Source organism: Sapajus apella, unplaced genomic scaffold (genome assembly GCF_009761245.1).
Source record: "Sapajus apella isolate SASKATOON/1434 unplaced genomic scaffold, GSC_monkey_1.0 scaffold6, whole genome shotgun sequence".
Classification (NCBI taxonomy): domain Eukaryota; kingdom Metazoa; phylum Chordata; class Mammalia; order Primates; family Cebidae; genus Sapajus; species Sapajus apella.
The window spans coordinates 70,491,569-70,510,333 of record NW_022436946.1 but is presented as its reverse complement, the minus strand read 5'-3'; the positions used below and the strand labels follow the sequence as shown (position 1 = coordinate 70,510,333).

Here is an 18,765-nt window from a genome sequence, read left to right as displayed (position 1 = left end):
AAATGAACTGGGTACCTCATTTGAAAACATGGAGATCACTTGCCTTCTGTGTCTCTCTTGCTAGGAAATGCACTCCGGAGCTGTTTCTATTTGACCATTTTGGCGGAGCCCCTATTTTTCATAAATTACCCAGTCTCTTGTATTTTTTATAGCAACACTAAGCAGATTCAGTCATCCAGCCAATGCATATTACTAATGAAATTTTTAAAAGGATAGGTTCAAACATGTTCATTAGAGAGCTATGCAAGAGGAAAAGGGAATTTACGATTAAGAATCATCTTGCTTTTATATGGACTGTTTTTATTTGTCATCAGGAAATTCACAAATAGGGTCAAGTGCTCGGGTAAAAAGCTTTGTTCTTTAATCTCCTAAAAATTCAGGACATCCACATTTTATTGTAAAGCCTTCTGCCATTTTCAAGCAGAATACTGACCATGAAGTCAGCAGAAAAATTTCTGCATTTCATTTTTTTTAAAAAGTTAGATTTTTAAAAATTGCTTGATAGAGTACACAATCTGAAACTTTTCAAAGAAAAAAAAATCAAAAGTAAAAAATATCTAAAAAATGTCTTGAACTAAAGGATTCATTACAAACAATGTGTAAATGAGCTTTTGGTGGTTTAAAGAGGTCATCCAGTGGACCTGTTAGAGGCTCTGACAGAGCTCACAGAATTGACTAAAGTGGGAATAAACTTCAATCACTAGTTCCTGTTAAAATGATCTCTGTTTTATTCAATACATCTGACCTTTGAGCTTGACAATGATTCTTTGTCAGCGCAAGCTCAAAATGTCATCTGTAACATAAAATATAAGGTATGCGGGTGTTACAAAACTGTTCTGTGTCTGTGATGGGGTGACTCTCGGGAGAGTTCACTGCCGACAGGATCTTTTATCCATGAGGCATAGTTCCTGGCAGAGTGACCCTCATTATACATGGGCTTTGAAGTCAATGTGTGCTCTGTGTTGAGACTTTTGTGGACAAGTACCTCTATGGTCAAAGTTCCTGGCACAGTTTGCTAAGATAGAAATGAGTAAGTACTAATTTGATTCTAGTCTAGTTTATTATTTCTTCTCTGATGTGAACATTTTGGGTGGTAAGTAAATAATGGTCATGCCTGCAATGTCAGGTCATCAGGGCTTGTAACAGTGCAGACCTAGCTGCTCAGTGCTTGCAAAGCCCGTAACATTGGCTAAGTGCAGTGAAATAAAGGTGACTTTATTTCCAGAGCTAGCAGTGGAAAAATGGTTAAGGCTTTTTGCCTTGAAGAAAACATTTAAGGTTTGGGGTCAAAGGTGAGGACTTAAAATGGGAAGTTTGGTATAATGGGCATACAAGGGTGATGAGCTAGTGCCAGTCTACATGACTGTTCTAGTGACTAGTGGGATGAATGGTCACCCCATCTGGTAAATGGGCTGGCACCATCTTGAGTACACTCAGGTTGCAAATTAACTGCAGCCTTGAAGTAATTTCCAGGTGACAGAGACTGTTTCAAGATTTAGTCTCTGGAACTTCTAAGTAAATATATAACTAGATAAGGGAAACATTGTGCAAGGGAGTGCCTGGTGGAAAGAAGAACAACAAACATTATCATCTTATTATTAAAAGCAAGATAAGGAACAGGCAGGAAAGTAAAAAAAAAAAAAAAAAAGCTTTTAAAACAGGATGCTTGGTTACAAGCTGCGGAAATGAGAAGCATCCTTGGAGCAGGAATCTAGAGAATTGAGTTCTAGTTGTATCTTTGCCATTAGCAATGAAGATGGCTATATATAAGTTACTTTGTTCTTTGATGCTTAATTCCTCAGTTATAAAATGAGATAAAATTATATAATCTTTGCAGTCCCTTCCTTCATCTTGATCCTGTTGTTACTTACCTGTATTTTAATAAGCAAAGCAAATTTGTTGAGATGCTACATTAAGAGAAAAAGTATTTCTGTGGTTCTGAAACACAACCAGAAAATCCCTAACACTTACTCTATTGGTAACTCTATCTGGATTGCTAAAGAGTGTGAAAACTATATTTAAGACTTCATAAAAAATTCACATTTTAATAATCTAGCATACTTAAATATCCTTCTTTCCATATTTTGACATTTTCTCTTACTAATCTGTGTAGATGGCAATGAAAACTATAGATGTATTTTGGAAAATCACTAACTCCCCAGATGCAGGTTTACGTTGTATTTTAGAATATGTAAACCTTGTAGGTAGTCAAGGGTTTAGACTCCTTTGATTCAAGGACAGAAACTCAACTCACAATGACTTAAACAAGAAACTACACAATTCACACTGACTTAAACTACATTAGTTTACATGACTAAATAGTTTGAGAGTTGGGTTAACTACAGGAAAGGCTACTTTCAAGGGTTCCGATTATGTCATCATGACCTGATCCTTCTCTAGCCTCTCTCTTTTATTTGACTTTGATGGCAAGATGACTACAGGGGCTTCAAGTTTATATTTATATGGTTCAAAACAGATATCAAGAAAGATAGCATACTTGTCCTCCAACGCTTCTGACAAAAATCTCATTGCATTTCATTTTATTTCATTGCCCATTCTTACATATATCAATGAATCTAAAGGATGGGATGCTCAGATTGATCAGAATTTATTCCCACACTCAACTCAGGAGCAAATGTGAAGCCTTACCAGAAGGACATGGGCTGAAAGACAGGACAAGGATGATTCCACAGAGCAAAATCAGGGTACACCTTTCAGAAGACAGGGAACTGGATGATGGGCTGCAAAATAAAATATCTCCATCAAACTATAAACCTTCTATATTATAAAATTATTAATTTTTCACTGATTTATTTCAAAATTAGGAGTATTTTTTCTGCTCTTGTAATCTAACCAAGCAGCAAAAGTTGGCTGCCATATAATGTATACTAACATGTACCAATATCACAATAGTATCATTTACTAATGACAACATTAACAATCAATATAATGGCTTTTAGTACGAAGAAATTTTATTAAAGTTAAAAACTGATGTAAACTCAAACCAACAAAAATGGAGCTTTTATGGGTACATTAATGGCAAGTGGGGATCCTCTATCTCAGTTTTCTTGTCAAACTATTTTGTAGAAAATCCTAGAATATTCATCAGGGTGTAGAAGGCAGGTCAAACCTGACTTACCCACTCACTCATAGAAAAGAAAGCCAGTGAGGCCACTCAGGGATGCAAGCAGTCAAAGACAAATGAGATGGAAAAAAGAGCTTCTGCTGGAGGAAAAGTTCCTGACCTTTCCATTGATTCATCAGACATGAAGAGAAAAAAAGTATTAATATGAGGTCTGGTTCTTGTCCTTGACATGGTAACTCCAGCTTCCAAAAATGGCCAAATGAAGGTTTTATATTTGGACAAGTAGATTAATAAACTCTACTTTTGCAAGGAAGAAGACAAGGAATGTGTACCAGAATACAAAAGTAGGCAGAAGTATATCTGTTTACTGTTCCCTCTGTGGGGAGGAAGCCAGAGTTCTCTCCTATGTGGAAAGTATGAGTAAGTGGGGTAGTTTCCCCCAAGAGTTTGGCTACAATTGGTTTCAGATAAGAGTATAAGCATGTCTTAAAAGGTAGGGTTATTTTTGCTCTTAGTGTGATAGGCAGTTCTGTGCCTGCTCCCACCACTACAACAAAGATCTTCAAGTCCTAAACTCAGAATCAGTAAATACATGACATGACACGACATGACATGACATGACATGACAGTTGCCAATCAGTTCACTTTAACAGAGGGCAGTTATCCTGGGTTATCCAAGTGAACCTAAACTAATTATATGAGTTTCTAAAAGCAGAAGAAAGGAGTTGCACAACTGCTAGGCTCTGAATTCTACAAGCCCCCAGAAAGGAATGTAGCCCGCGGACTCCTTTCTTTTAGTTCACTGAGACATCTACCAGACTTCTGACCTACAAGACTATAGGATAAGTTTGTGCTATTTTAAGCTCCTGCATTTGTGGTAATCTGTTATGGAAGCATTACAAAGAGCAGAGTACTTAGTCACATAAAAGGCTTTATAAAGAGTTCAAAGATATGACTCAAAGATTCCCTAAATTAAACCAGAAAATATCTCTCAGAAGGCATAAGGCTATTTATCCTTTAGCCATTTGGGCAAAATCCAAAATTACAGATAAAATTTTCTAGGAATGATTTGTAAACAAGCCTCTTATCTAATTAAGTGAATCCTGTGAAATACATGAGAGACCCACAAGGTGCTTGAGAATTTAATATTAGCAGAAGTACTACCAGCATGAACTGAAAAAGCCAAAAATAGCATTAGGTGAAAGGAGGATGTTAGATCCTCAAAATTCTGCAGGCTGGTAACATAGGCCAATAAAACCATTCAGCTACAAATATGCATTCCTTCACCCAAGAAAGAAGCATGACCCAAAGAACAGAGCTTTAAGCCCAGAAACTAGAACCAGGAACCAAGGAGAATTACTCTGAGGCCTTGTAACCTATTAAAGTTTGTTTGGTTGTATTTAAAAATTGTTTGAGAGAGGTGACTTTTTTCTTTTAATTTCTCCTCTTTTGTCATTATGTCTATAATTATTATCTGATGATTGTCACATCATTGCATTTTGAAGGAGATAACTAGTTTCCTAATTTTATAGTTCTACAAGTAAAGAAAAATTGTCACCCAGGAAGGATTACACCCAAAGACTCACTCATAACTGTTTTGAATTTTGTACATAATGAGATTTGAGACTTTAGAGCTTATGAGATTTAAGTGAGACTTAGTACTTTCAGTTGATATATAATAGAATGAGACCTGTGGAAGCATTGTGATGGGGTGAAAGTGTTTTGTATATGAGACAGGTCCAGAGGGTAGACTGAGGTTGGCAGAATGACTCTGCAAAAATGTCTAAAACTTGAATTTTTATAGAAGCAACAGAAAATAGTCCGTGGTCTTTCTGTGAATTAGCGCTAGAAATATAAGACTTTACATCAAGGAAGCACTTTAGGCAGCATCTAATTCATTTCGATTATTGTCTACATGCTGAAGCCATGGACAAAAGTTCATAAGATATTTACTTTATGTGTCATAGCTCATATCTGTCAGAGCCAGAGACTGAATATCTAATTCTCTATGGAGCAAACAAAGTCCATGTTATCCTCAGTTTTCAGCACTTTATTTTCTGTTATCTGCTTCATTCTCTTTGACTTTTGTCCCAGGTGCTCCCTATGAACACTGTCTGCCTTCAATACAGTGCTGAGTAAAGCTCAACATTGCCTCAATTTTTTACCCTTCTGTCCAAACTGATCATTTTATCTTCAAATTAAATAACCTTCAGCTGGCTGCCCCATTTCTTTGACTGTTAAAAAAGTGGTTTCTATGAAGGTAGTAATGTGTTACTTCTAAAGTTCTTGCCTTTTAATGAGCTAATCACTTAAACATCAAAACAGAAGAGAGAGTATTGAAGAAAAATCAAAAACAGCAAAAGAGATCTCCAACCTTTTTTAGGGACAAGTCTCTTCTGCCTATGAGTCTGTAAAATCAAAAGCAAGTTAATTACTTTCTAGATACAATGAGGATACAGGCATTGGGTAAATACACCCATTCCAAATGGGAGATGGTCATAACAAAGAGGCTACAGGTCCCATACAAGTCCTAAATCCAATGAGGCAGTAGTTAAATCTTAAAGCTCCAAATTAATCTCCTTTGACTCCATGTCTCACATCCAGGTCATGCTAATGCAAGGGGTGGGCTCCCACAGCCTTGAGCAGTTCTACTCCTGTGCCTTTGCAGAGTACAGCTACCCCTCCCAGCTGATGTTGAGTAATGGCAGCTTTTCCAGGTGCACAGTGCAAGCTGTTGGTGGATCTACCATTCTGGGGTTTGGAGGACTATGGCTCTCTTCTCATGGCTCCACTAGTCAGTGCCCCAGTGAGACTCTATATGGGACTTGTGACCCCACCTTTCCCTTTTTCATTGCCCTGGCAGAGGTTCTCCATGAGAGCTCCAACCCTGAAACAAGCTTTGGCCTTGACTTACTGGCATTTCCATACAGCCTCTGAGATTTAGGCTGAAGTTCTCAAAACTCAATTCTTGCCTTCAGTACAGCCACAGGCTCAACACCATATGGAAACTGTCAAGGTCTGGGGCTTGCACCCTCTGAAACAATGGCCCAAGCTGTACCTTGGCCCCTTTTAGTCATTACTGGAGTGACTGGGATGCAGCAAACCAAGTCCCTCAGCTGCACACAGCAAGGGAGTCATGTGTCATGCCCAGAAAACCATTTTTTCCTCAAAAGCCTCTGTGCCTGTGATGGGAGGGGCTGCTGAAAAGTTCTCTGACATGCCCTGGAGCCATTTTCCCCATTGTTTTGGTGATTAACATTTGGTTCCTCATTACTTAGGCAAATTTCTGCAGCTGGCTTGAATTCTTCCTAGAAAATCTGTTTTTCTTTTCTATTTTATCATCAGGTTGCAAATTTTCTAAACTTTTATGCTCTGCCTCCTCTTGAATGCTTTGCCACTTAAAAAGTTCTTCTGCCAGATACCCTAAATCATCCCTCTCAAGTTCAAAGTTCCATAGATCTCAAGGACAGGGGCAAAATGACACCAGTGTTTCTGCTAAAACATAGCAAGAGTCAATTTTCCAGTTCCCAAGAAGTTCCCCATCTTTATTTCAGACCAGTTCAGCATGGACTTAATTATCCGTATCACTATCAGCATTTTGGTAAAAGCCATTCAACAAGTGTCTAGAAGGTTCCAAACTTTCCCAAATCATCCTGTCTTCTGAACCCTCCAAGTCTCTAGGAAGTTCCAGACATTCCCCTATCTTCCTGACGTTTTCTGAGCCCTCCAAATTTTTCCAGCTCTGCCTGTTATCCAATTTCAAATTTACTTTCATATTTTTGGGTATCTTTAAAGCAGCACCCCACTATGCAGTATTAATTTACTGTATTAGTCTGTTCTCATGTTGCTATGAAGAAGTGCCTGAAACTGGGTAATTTATAAAGTAAAGAGATTTAATCGACTCACAGTTCTGGATTGCTGGGGAGGCCTCAAAGAACTTATAATCATGGTGGAAAAGAAAGCAAACACATCCTTCTTGACATGATGGCAGGAAGGAGAAGAATGAGAGCAAAACGGAAAAGCCTCTTAAAAAACCATCAGCTCTTGTGAGAATTCACTCGCTATTATAAGAACAGCAGCATGGTGTAACTGCCCCTATGATTCAGTTTCCTCCCATTGGGTCCCTCCCATGACACAGAGGGATAATGAGAACTACAATTCAAGAAGAGATTGGGGTGGGGATGTGGCCAAATCATGTCACCCTAGGTTAAAACACACAAAACTATTCTAAGGCTACTTTCAATATACTAACCACTGCATGGATAGTGCAGGTGACTTATGACAACATATTCCTGCTTCTCCCCTTCCATTTCTTATAACATTGTGCTCATTCACATCACTTATTCAAAAACTATAATTACTAAATTGTTGCTATTATCTTGAATGAACTTGTTAGATAAACTAAGAAAACTACTTCATTTTGATTTTGCCTAATTTTCCTGCTTGACTGTTTCTTCTTTCTTTGCATAAACCTAAGTTTTTGACCTTTGTCATTCCCTCTCTGAAGAACTTTTAACATTTTCTGTGGGACAGGTATACTGATGACAAGTTTTTTGAATGTTTTCTTATGTGAGAAAGTTCTGTTTGTCTTTCAGTTTTAAAGAAAAATTTTGTTCAATATAGAATTCTAGGTTGGCCTTTTTTTTTTCCTTTCAACACTTTAGGTATTTTGCACTAATCTCTCTAAGATGAATGGTTTCTGAATAGAAACTCTCAGGATCTACCTTTCTCTACAGTTTTGAAGCAGCAGTTTGCTCTTGGACTTCAATTACCTGATGCATTGAGTTACTGATTTTCAGTTTGTTTAGCTTTTTTCTTGTTATGATAGGAGTGATGATTTCCAAGCTCTTTACATGACAGCGTAGAAACTGGAACATGCTACACTCTATATAATAATAAAAGAATGTATATACATGCACACTAAATTTAATATGAATATCACTGAAATGGCATCAAGTTGCTTTCAATCTACCTTTTGTAAATATTTTTCGTGTTTCAAAATATATGCATAAGATATGTTAATATTTCCTAATATCCCATTATACAGATGCATCATAATTAGTCAATCACAAATGTTAGACAAAGCTTGTTGTCAAGTCTGTATGTGTTTTTAATGTGGTAAGAACGCATAATATGAAAATTTATCTTTTTAAAACTAATTTTTAAGTGTCCAATACAATATTTTTAACTACAGGCACAATGTTGTACAGCAGATCAGTAAAACTTATTCATCTCGTATAACTAAAATGTTGTACCTATTGAGCAGCAACTCTTATTTCCCTCTCCCCTCCGGCCCTTGGCAATCACCATTCTACTATCTTTATTATTTTGACTATGTTAGATACTTCACATACGTGAAATCAAGCAGTATTTGCCCTTCTGTGGCTGGCTTATATTACTTAGTATAATCTCCAAGTTCATCCATGTTGTCCCTTATGTCAGGATTTCTTTCATTTTTTAAGGCTGAATTAGTATTCCTTGTGTGGATATGTATGTATGTGTGTGTGTGTGTGTGTGTGTGTGTGTATGTACTTTGTTAAAGAACACTTCAGTTGTTTTTGTATTTTGACTATTGTAAGTATTGCTGCAATGAACATGGAAGTGCAGATATGTCTTTCAGACACTGATTTCGGTTCTTTTGGATATATATCCAGCAGTGGGATTACTGAATCCCATGATAGTTTTGTTTTTAAATGTTTGATGAATATCCATATTTTCATATTTATATTTCCAATTCATATTCTCATCAACAGTGTACCAACAATCCTTTTTCTCCAAACCGTCACCAATGATTGTAATCTCTTGATTTTTTGAAGAAGAGTCATTCTAACAGATGTGAGATGATAGCTTACGGTGGTTTTAATTTTCATTTCCCTAATGATTACTGATGAGCACTTTGCACACACCTATTGGTCATTTGTGTATCTTCTTTGGAAACGTGTCTGTTCAGGTCCTTTAAAAAATAATTTTTTGTTTGCTATTGAATAGCAAATATATTTTTTAAAAATATATTTTAGCTATTAACCCCTTATCATCTGATATATGATTTGCCAATAATTTCTCCCATTCCTTAGGTTACTTTTTATTTGGTTGATTGTCAGTTTGATATCATCTCACTTGTCTCTTTTCGCTTTCAATGCCTTTGTGTTTGGTTTTATATCCAAATGAGTATTGCCAAGACCAATGTCAAGAGCTTTTTTGTTTTTGTTTGTCTTCCTTGGATTTTTATGGTTTCAGGTCTTACATTTAATCCATTTGCAGTGAACTTTTATGTGTGATATAAGGGTCCAGTTTCATTCTTTTGCATATGAATATCCAGTTTTCCTATCACTGTTTGTTGAAAAGACTACCTGTTTCCCATTGTGTATTCTTGGCATCCCTGTTGGAGACCAGTTCATCATGTATGTGTGGATTAACTTCTGGGATCTCTGTTCTTCTCTACTGGTCTATATGTCTGTTTTTATGCTTGTACTATACTAATTACTAAAGCTTTGTAATCTATTTTGAAATCAGTAAATGTGATGCTTCCAGCTTTGATCTTTCTCAATATTGCATTGGCTATTCAGTTTTCTGTGGTTCCATGTGAATTTTAGAATTGTCTCTTCTATATCTGTAAAAAATGTCATTAGGATTTTGAGAGAGATTGTGCTGAATCTGTAGATCACTTCAGATAGTGTGGATATTTTAACAATATGAAGTATTTTAATCCATGCACATAAAATTCCTATTTTTGACAATTATATAAATGTGGAGAAAGTGGGGTAAGAATCCTTTGCATGTTTGTGCATATCTGTGGTGATTTCCATAGGTATTTTCAAATATTTTTATGGAAAAATTACATTTAATATGTGTGAAGACATTGGAAAAACAGGTAAAAGGGAGGGATCCCACCTCCCTCTTTCAGTGCTGTCTATGTCCCATGACTATCCTCTGGTTAATTCTGTTATCTTTCCCCTCACTCTCCCATGTGCCCAATGTCCTCTGGCTCCCATACCCTTGAGTGGAACTCAGATGACTGTGCTGTTTAATGTGTCCTATGTGGGAGATGAGGATTTCTGGAAATAATGTAGAGGATGCTTACTCTCTCCTCCCTTCCTCCTCCTCCACCTAATTCTCATCAGCAACAGAAGAAAGTTGCCCAGAAGGTACTGTTGTAGGGAATAGCTCACAGAAGCCTCAAAATTAGCACAGAAACTGACAGGAGCCTCAAAATCAGCTGAGCCAGAAGTTTAGGTGAAAGAAAAACATTGGCATTTTTTTTCACACCTTGGTGTGTGATGTTTACAGAATAGAACACTTGCACTTTTATGTTTCACTAATATTAAGAACAAGCTGAGATACATACACCTTTAAGAAGTATAAAAATAATATAATAATAACACTTGGAAATAACTTTCTTTTTCCTGTCTTTTCATGTACAGTATTAAGGATGCTTATTTCTTTAAATAGGAAACAATCATTTAACATGAACCAAGCTGAATGTTATTTTCATATTTAAGTAAAAATATAGTACTAAAAATACGAACAAACTCTAGTCACAGGAAAGATATTTGGGGTTTTGCTATGTGACAAGAATATAACATATTTGGATATATATATATATATATACACACACACAATTAAACACATAATAGCAAAGATTTATCCCTGGAAGTTAAGACCAAAAAAATGACTTGAAATATTTTCAAGAATTATGCCTTGATTAGTTTGGCTATAAAAATAATTTTCCTAGATTATAAAAAATGTTCAATAATTTTAAATTTCAGAGGACAAAAAAGATTAGTAAAAGAAACCTGTAAGAAACTGAATACACGCACAAAAGGGAGTAGCAGCTGCTTTTCAGGGAGGAAAGCAATCCCTCTCATTAATCTTTAGAGTATTCATTTGGGAAACCTAGAAGTTTGTGTGAAAATCTACATTTAATGGCTTTTCTGTTATTTTTATACATGAAATTAAAGCCTAGCCAGAACCAAGCAATCGGATGACTGTAAACTTGTAGGGTGTCATGCTCTATAGGAGTGCATCCTTTCTTTACTCAGCAGCATGTTTTTCAGCACTAGGTGCCAGAACGAGGAAAGTTAATCTGGAAGGTTTCTGTGTCCACTGTGGTGCCCTTTCTCCTTTCTATAGGAAATGCTTACTTTGTCCTCATAAACATGTATAAAACAATCATATACATATATCTGCTTCTGAGAGTCAAGATAACTCTGGAAAAAAGCTTTGTATTTCATATTAGAACCCTTTTACATTAAACTTTTGATTGATATATTATTTATTTTAATACTGAATCCTCTTTATGTCTTACCTCTCAATACCTAGATTTTTTAATTTAGGAAACTTTTCCATTCCCATTGAGCTGTAAAACTAATAACAAAATAGACTGTTAGTCGCCTGTTCCTCCCCATCACCAGGAAATGTTCAGCACCCTCTCTTTTAAATATTCACTAAGTGAGAGATGTGAACCCATTCTCTCCCTGATCATTCTTAAAGAGTTTCAACAGAGAAATCAAACCAATTTCAGGGATTAAGTAAAACAATGAAGTTTTTATGTGTGGTTTGTAAGTATCACAACCATCTTGAGTAGGAGTCATTATCATCATTCTAACGTTTACTGGTTTGATAAACCAAAAGTTTCAGTTAGTTAACTTTCTTCAAACATGTGAATGCTACAGGATTTGATACCTTCTTCAACAATGCTCAACTATACTCTCCGATAGAAAAGCACTCCCCCAAGGCTGCCAAATGATTATAAATATTACATGTGAAGCTTTTTTTGCTTTTAATCAACATATAATAATTACACATATTTATAGGGTAAAATGTGATGTTTGTATGCACGTATACATGGTGTAATGATCAAATCAGGGTATTTAGCATGTCTATCACCTCAAATATTTAATACTTCTTTGTAGTAAGGATATTCAAAGTACTTTCTTCTAGTTATTTTGAAATACATAATACAATAGTTTTAACTATAGTCACCCTATGGTGTAAGAGAATGCATTTCTCATATCTAACTGCAATTTTGTAGCCACTGGCCAATCTCTTTCCACTCTCATTTCCTCTACTCTCCTCAAACAACACAATAGCAAAAGTAATAATAATCCAATTTTAAAATGGACAAAAGACCTGAATAGATATTTCTCAAAAGAGGACGTATAAATGCTGAATAGGTATATGAAAAAAATGCTCAACATCACTATTCATCAGGGAAATGCAAACCAAAACCACAATGAGATATAAACTTAACCCAGCTATCCCAGGCTCTTTAGATATTTTGTAGTATGGTATTCACTGATGTTTGGGAGACTACACAACTTAGTCTAAGATACAGAAGCAGTTTGCACTTCACTTCCAATTTATTCTGTCCCAAAAGAGAAGGTCTTCCTTCTCTGGTTCTTACCTCCATCTCATTATCTCAAAGTAAATGAGAATGTACTTTCCAGGTTGGTCTCAGTCTAAGGTTAAGATCACTGCTCCTGTTTTCTTAGAATTTTTAAATATTTCTTCTAACGTATGAAGATGATAATTAGCATTTATTAAGTTCTTAGTATATACTGGTACTGTTTTAAATGCTCTACATATATTAATACACTGAATACTCACAGTAACTCTATTAGGAGAGCAATACAGTAGCACCATTTTATGAGATGAGGAAGCTGCAGAAGCAGAAGTATCACACAGCATGCCCAATAGCAACAGTTAATAGAAGAACCAGGGTTCAAACCCAAGCAGTTTAATTTCAGAATTCCTGTTCTTTACCAAGTACTCTGTTGCACTGCCATGCACACCTCATTCCTTTATCCCAAAAACTTCCCCTCTGTTCCACTTCTACTGTTTTACATACTTTTTTTCCTGAGGGACACACTCCTTACCTTCTTATTGAAGGCATCTGGTGCCTTTAAACAACAATTGAAATATTAAGTAAACAGTTTGACACTGTTGAGATTGGGAGGAAGACATGTGATTTCAAGAGCCGACACCTATATTTCTCAACTTGAACCTGGGGTCTTGGGTAGGTAGGGTCCTTATGGCAGTATAGTGGTATAACCCATCTGCTGTTCCCGCATCCCAAACTTTTTATACCATCTTAGAAGTCTCAAGGTGAGAAGTGCTTGCATTCATGCCAATTCAACTGTTTACTTTCTTCAAGCTTGTTCTTAGGTGTATATGTTTGGTTATTACACACCCCTGCTAAAAAGCTGAAAAGGTTAGACACCCCAGCAAATTAATATTCACATATTGGTGCTTGTGTACTAGAATTGGAGGCTTAAAAAGTCTAACATGACAGTTTTTCAATTGCTGTTTGCAAGTATCCTCTATACAATCTCCTCCTTTAATATCTTGAGCAGATTCTATATTTCCATTAACTTTCACTTATAAAAAGTTATGTCTAATCCAAAGTAGATTAAAACACCCATTTTATATCAGATTTAAATATCTTAGGCCTCTATGGGTTTAAAGTGGTGAGAGGAGTAGCTGTTTATTCCTCCACCTTGCACTCTAATGTCTTGGCATATGGGAGAGGTATATGGTTTATATGGTTTCTGGGATTGTCCCCCTCTCCCCATCCACATCTTCCCTTTGATGGCCTCACTTCATCCATGTTCAAACTGGATAAAGACGTTGGGGAAGCAGATGACATCTTCTGTAACTGGGTACCTGGAAGAGGTAGGCAGTATTTCCTGGCCACTCCTGACTTGGTCTCGTACTCCCTGCTGCTGTTTTGTAAGTTTTGCATGGGTTGCATGTGTGGTTTATCTTCATCACAGCACTTTCCATTACTAAGGACACCCTCAGAGAGAGGCAGTATGATGTTCCTTGAGCACTACATGTAAAACAACCCTGAACCCAGCCATTCCCCTATCCAGTGGGGCCCTATCATGCTTGGCTACTTGGAAAATCCTTATACAAAGTGCAAAATTTCTCCGCTTGTTTATGTGTGAATATTTGATATTGGATTTCCACAAAATAGAACACATCTATACTTTACTTGAAACTATGTTTTACTGCCAAATTCAATTTTATTAATTCTAAAAGCTATAAAAATTCTTTATATTCAATGAATGTTAAACGTTGCAGAAAATCTGTTACTATTCAAAAAGAAATAGTGTTTCATTAAGACTTGCTACAAGTCTGTCCATTGTAGCATATGCAGAGAAAATCAGTCCATATTCACATTTTTCCACATGACTAAAGTTGAGGTCTAATTACTTGCAGAGCCACATTCAATTAACCTTTCATTTTGAGGGGGAAAGAAGAAGTAACAATGATCTGCCTGTAAGTGCATGTCAACACTACTGCATATGGATAAACACACTTCACTTGGTATATAGAAAGATGGCCACTAAAATGCATTCTATATCATAAGATTGGCTTTTTAAGAAAATTCTGCTTAACTGAGCTCACTGTGCCAATTGGATTTGATGGTGTGCCCAGAGTGTCTGTTTCAGCTTCCCTCTATCCTACATCCCTCTGCGTTTTCAGCTCACATTGGTCTGCTATTCTCCTTTCTTGGCACATGATTTATTGTCTTCCCTCTTTCTCCTTTATTAATAATCCTTCCTACTATCTAGTTGTGAGGCTGTACCTCTCTTACTCTCTCGTGTTCCTAGAACACAAGCGAAACTTTGGCTCAAGGCAAATAGGAATCCACAACATTGTACAACAAAACCCGTGTCTTTGTTGGAATAGCCTGAAGTAAATAATCTGCATGAATATCCTATAAGGAAATAAAACATAAATGTCCTATACAAAGTAAGAAACACATAGGCAAGACTAAATGAAAAATCTTCTTATCCAATTTGAAGAAGTGGAATTTATCTGAATGTAATTATGTTCTGGGCTAAAATTACAAGGTGCTACGTGAAATTCTACACAAATGAACTTGGAAATAGAAATTGTTTTGCTTTGTATTCTGCCCAGGATTTTGCCAAAATTTCTATGAATTAACAGAATTTAACCTAATATTATTGCATGGCAGAGTTTAAAGCATCTTTATCCATCCCTATTTCATTCCCTTCCAGAGGGAAAAACAGATGCAGAGTAACTGAGGGTCATCTGAACAGTTTGTGCTGGGTGTCTCAGTGACACCTTCCCTACACTCAATCTTACTTCTCTGGATATGTGCTGTAGCACGCCATATTGATGGAAAAATGCTCATTTCTTCCATTTCCCAGAGGCCTTTTTAATTTCCTGTCTCACCTTTTGAAAAATAGCAAGAAAGAAGACAATGATGCAGAGCTCTTATTAGACGTTTTTCCAAATGCCTTAGGGTTTAATGATGGTAGTTGGAAATCTCTCAGTGTAGAAAACATATACTAGGTTATGCATTTTTCCAGATTCCTTGTGAAATCAGTTACCATTTAAAAGACAATTTTGACAATGAATTTCTCCCTATCAATTCCCAAGCTTCTGACTTTCAAGACATTTTTTTAATGTCTGCCTTAGAGAACACTATGCTGTTTACAACATTTTCATCCCACCTGCTGACTCCTTGCTCCTTCAGAAATCTCCTGCCCTAGGCGTGACCTTGACATGTAAATATATTGTTCAGTGTTTGACTACATGGTGTGTATCCACCTCTGTGCCAAGGACTGTTGCAAAATCTGAAGAGCAAAAACATTCAGAGCTTTCCGTTTATTTTAGGTAGGTAAAATGAAAACTTAAAAGCTAATTTGAGAATTATTAAGAACTGAACTATGAGAATGAAGACATTTAAATATAACTTAAGAATAAAGTCATCAGTTTATTTGAACACCTTTGAGGAAGTTCACAGCGGCAAGAAGACATGATCTGAAATATAAATAGATTTTGGTGAATGAGGAAACAGGAAGGGGCATTCCAGAAAAGGAGGCAAGCATGAGAAAACGCTCAGCTGTAGAAATAACCTCTGAGTCTCATGGGAGTTCGATGTGCATATTAGTGCATAGGGATGTAAATGTGGAGGACAGGCAGAGTGCCCTAATGATGAAGGGTTTTGCACTAGGCAATGGAATTTAGCACAAAAATGATACAACAAAGAATTATGAGAATAGTGTTGCTCACAGTGCAGCCTGCAGACCATCCACCTCACAACTGGGGGTATGCTTCTTAAAACAGCCTATTTCTGCCACCAGCACTGCCTAATAAGGATACAGAACAGATCGATCCACCCAAATTACCCCCAGTGCTTCCCTTTTATGGTCTCATCTTTTCCCCATTCCTATAAGTGAAGTGAAATTCATAAAACTATACATTGAATAGTCAATTTTACTTCATGTTAATTAAAAAAAAACACAAAAAAGTAGAGAATATCTTCACATGCAAAAACACATAGCATGTTTCTGGGCTTCACATCATATGTACTAAAATGAAAACCTTTGGCACTAAGCCCCAGCATCTACATTTGTTGAAAACAATTTTTTTCTTCAGGTGATGGAGATTTCTCTTACTTAAACATCCACCACCTTCCCTGCCTACCTCCTCAAAGAATATTTACATCACTATTTTCAGTTTTCCCTTTTTTTGGGGTCATTTCTTCAACTTCAAACAGCATATTTCTATTTCTGTTCCTTGCTGTGTCATCAACAAATGATATATTTTGACTGCACATTTTTTATGAGCAATTTATGTTTCCATGCTTCCCTCCAGTTCTGTCTAACTCTCTCTACCTTAGAAATTGAACATACTTTCACATCATAACGATGAAGTTGCTTGCATTTTTTTCTTCAGACAAATTTTATTTATATAATTGATTCTAAAAGGTAAAAAGTTACAAACCACATTTTTATCATGACATATAATTACTATTTACTAGAAAAGCAATCAAGTTGCCAGGAGTGCGTGAGACCCTATGATGCTGAATATTCCTTGTTTATACTTGACTGATTTTTGCCACCTCCTTATATTTTTCAAACCTTATTTAGCCTTTAATGCGGGCCATGTATTGGTCTTGGAACGTGCTTTAGGGGTAAACAAAAAAAAGATAATCTCTGCCCTGATGAAGTTAATATTCTGCTGGAGAGAGGAAAAATAATTGAAAAGTGAATGAACATAAATTTTAATGGTAGGTAGTGACAAATACTATGAAGAAAAAAAGACAAAGCTAAATATGGTTATAGAGCATAATTGGATGTTATTCCAGAGACTGATCAGAGAAGGTTATATGGAGGTAAGACCCATGAACACAGTCTTGTAGGAAGTAAGGACTAACCGTGTCTGTATCTGGAATAAATAAAAAGTAAGAATGAAGATTCTGAGGAGAGAATGCTTGTTATGTTTGATGAATCCTGAAAAGGATGTTGTGGTTGGAAAAAATGAGAACAGAATGAATATAACAAATGAAGCTGGATCATGTGTCAGCCAGTAGCCAGGCTGTTTAGGGATCTATGGGCTGTGAAATGGAATTCTGCTTCAAATTTGACAATGTGGCCGTGTTTTGAGGAAATGAATAATATTTTCAGATTTATGTGTTAAAAGCATAGCTCTGGATGCTATATTTATAATAGATGGTTGGCTTTAGAAGCAGGGAAAATTTAGGCAGCCTCTGTACTAGTTCAGGCGTGACATGGTGATGATGGTTTACACAAGATGGAAAAATGGAGGTGATGAAGCATAATTGGATTCAGAATCGAATCCATTTTCCCCAAGGGCCTAGCATCTTGAGACTTTCTTCCCCCAGGTGAGGCAAGGTTGAGGCTTTTACTATTCTGCTGGCCTACTGCTGAGCTGCTGTCCAGAACTGCCTTTACTTTGTGGATTGGTGCCACTTTCCTGGATCTTGCTTCTTGGTTTGCTGCTCTATTTTCCTGGTTTTCCTTAAGAAATGTACAAGAGAAAAGTTGTGAGTTCTTGTAAGACTGAGAAGGTTTACTGTGTTACCATATTTGTTTGAGAATTTGGTCTTGGTACAAAATTCAATGAAAATAGCTTACCTCGGAACTGTAAGCACATTTCTCCATGGCCCTTCAACATATGATGTTTGCCTATCCTTGACAATCTTATTTTATCTACTTTCTAAAAGACTTTCACTTTAAGATGTTTAGCATCACAGTGATCTATCTGGTAATAGGTCTTCCTTCATTCATTTGCGTGAGCAGTTAGTGGAGCATTTTAATCTTAAGACTCACGTTCTTGATTCATTCTGGAAACTTTTCATTTTATTTGTTGATAACCTGTTTCATATTTCCCATATCTTCCTTTCTGGAACTCCATGTGGTTTGATACTGGAACATTTTACTGAATCGGAAAAACTTAGTATTCCCTCTGATTTCCCCTCTTTGGCCACTGTTTCATGCCAACAAATGACAAATTGCCGCCTTCTTTGCTCTGCTCCAACAGCTAGCATCCTTCCATTATTATTAGTTTTCTACTGCTGTGATAACAAACTGCCCCAAACATAGTATCTTAAAACAACACAAAGTTATTATCTTAGAGGGTTAGAGGTCAGAAATCCAACAAGGGTTTCACCAGATTAAAATGATAGGTTTCCCTGTCTTTCTGTAGGTTCTGGGTAAAAATATTTCCTTGTTTTATTCCCCCACCCCAGAGCTGCTGGCATTTGTTAGCTAATGACCATCTTCCTGCATCTTTTAAAGCCAGTAATGATTCTCTCTCTCTCTCTCTCTCTCTCTCTCTCTCTCTCTCTCTCTCTCTGCAAAGCCAGGAAAGATTCTTTGGGTTTTTGTTTTGTTTTGTTT

General features: G+C 36.5%; 1 long non-coding RNA gene across 2 annotated transcripts in view; it reads right to left on the bottom strand.

Moving 5' to 3' along the window:
• Positions 1–18,765, bottom strand: part of LOC116549702 — a 365,541-nt gene that overhangs the window by 249,674 nt on the left and 97,102 nt on the right. For both annotated transcript variants that reach the window (XR_004268016.1, XR_004268015.1), the window contains exon 2: positions 2,650–2,741. This is a non-coding gene — a long non-coding RNA (uncharacterized LOC116549702). The remainder of the gene's footprint in view (positions 1–2,649; positions 2,742–18,765) is intronic.